This window comes from Panicum virgatum, chromosome 8N (assembly GCF_016808335.1).
Source record: "Panicum virgatum strain AP13 chromosome 8N, P.virgatum_v5, whole genome shotgun sequence".
Lineage (NCBI taxonomy): Eukaryota > Viridiplantae > Streptophyta > Magnoliopsida > Poales > Poaceae > Panicum > Panicum virgatum.
In genome coordinates, this window is record NC_053152.1 from 1,310,636 (window position 1) to 1,312,614 (window position 1,979).

Below are 1,979 nucleotides of genomic sequence, written 5' to 3' on the forward strand. Positions count from 1 at the left end.
TCGCCTAAGAAGAGTGACAAGTGTGACCCAAAAACAATTTGGGTTCATGCCTGGAAGGTCAACCATGGAGGCGATTTTCTTAATACGACAATTGATGGAGAGATATAGGGAGCAGAAGAAGGACTTGCACATGGTCTTCATTGACCTTGAGAAGGCATATGACAAAGTACCGAGAAATATCATGTGGTGGGTCTTGGAGAAGCACAAAGTCACAACTAAGTACATTACCCTCATTAAGGATATGTACAAGGATGCGACAATGTTTGTCCGGACATGTGATAGCAACATCACTGACTTTCCTATTAACATAGGCCTACACCAGGGGTCAGCATTGAGCCCTTATTTATTTACTTTAGTGATGGATGAGGTCACAAGGGATATACAAGGTGAGATCTCTTGGTGTATGCTCTTTGCTGATGATGTGGTACTAGTTGACGAGAGTAGGGCAGGGGTTAATAGGAAATTAGAGCTGTGGCGACGCACGTTAGAGTCGAAAGGGTTCAGACTTAGTAGGACCAAGACCGAGTACATGATGTGCGATTTCAGCGCGACTAGGCATGAAGGGGGAGACGTTAGTCTAGATGGGCAAGTGGTAGTCCAGAAGGATACTTTTCGGTATTTAGGATCGGTGCTACAAAAGGATGGCGACATTGATGAAGATGTTAGCCATAGAATTTCAGCTGGCTGGTTGAAATGGCGGCAAGCTTCTGGCATCCTTTGTGACAAGAGGGTGCCACAAAAGGTAAAAGGCAAATTCTATAGGACAGCAATTCGTCCGGCGATGTTATACGGTACTGAATGTTGGCCTACAAAAAGACGACATGTCCAACAATTGAGTGTAGCAGAGATGCGGATGTTGCGGTGGTTTTATGGGCACACAAGGAGGGATAGAGTCCGGAACGAAGTTATTCGGGATAGAGTCGGGGTAGCACCAATTGAGGAGAAACTTACCCAGCATCGGCTGAGATGGTTTGGACATGTCCAACGAAGGCTTCCTGAGGCGCCGGTGCGTAATGGGGTTCTTGAGCGGGTCGATAATGTAAAGAGGGGTAGAAGTAGACCTAAACTGACGTGGGATGAGTCGGTTAAGTGAGACCTTAAGAATTGAAATATCGCTAAAGAGATAGATTTGGATAGGAGCGCTTGGAGACTAGCTATCAATGTGCCTGAATCTTGAACTTATTTCTTTCGGGTTTCATCTCTAGTCTACCCCAACTTACTTGGGAAAAAAAGCTATGTTGTTGTTATTGTTGTTTTTTGGTCGAATGACTCTGACCGGGACCCTACCTGCTTTTCTTGTACTAGTACATCGACAGAGAGCACAGATATGGAATCAATTGTCACGTGCTGTTTTTGGTGGCTAGCTTCCGTGGTGGCCAAGCAGTTAGGAGGTAGCTGCACGCTTCAGCCGCCTACGCTGATTCGAAACATGTCTGCACCCTGGAATTCGAATTTTAGGTTGCGAGTATATTTTTAAATATAATTATTCATCTTCTGAATTTTGCGAATTTACTCGATATTTCTGGCAACCATTCTCAATTGTCTCTAGAACCAAGTCCAGTTATTGGAAGGTTCTAGAAACTTTTTTGTGGGATTCAAATATTTTATTTCGATTCCTCGTATCCTAAACTATCCCCAGAATTTTTCTTGGAATATTTAGAATTTTTAGAATATATTTTTATAGATTAAAATATTTATCTGACATACATATAATTATGCACTGAGTTTTCTTTTAAAAGTGGAGTATAACAATTACCATAAATCTACTGTTCTTCTAGCTCTCCAGTCGAGTCATGGCCAAAAGCAAAAGACCCAAAAAAAATTGCCTATTGCTACTTGCTAACCGATTCGCCGCGCAAACTTAAATTCCCAATAACTATCAGCCGCCTATGCTGACAACCGGTGCGTCATCGATCACGTCAGGGAGTACACAATGCAGTCCACATCTCGATCACAGCAGCCCGCAGTTTGTTGCATGC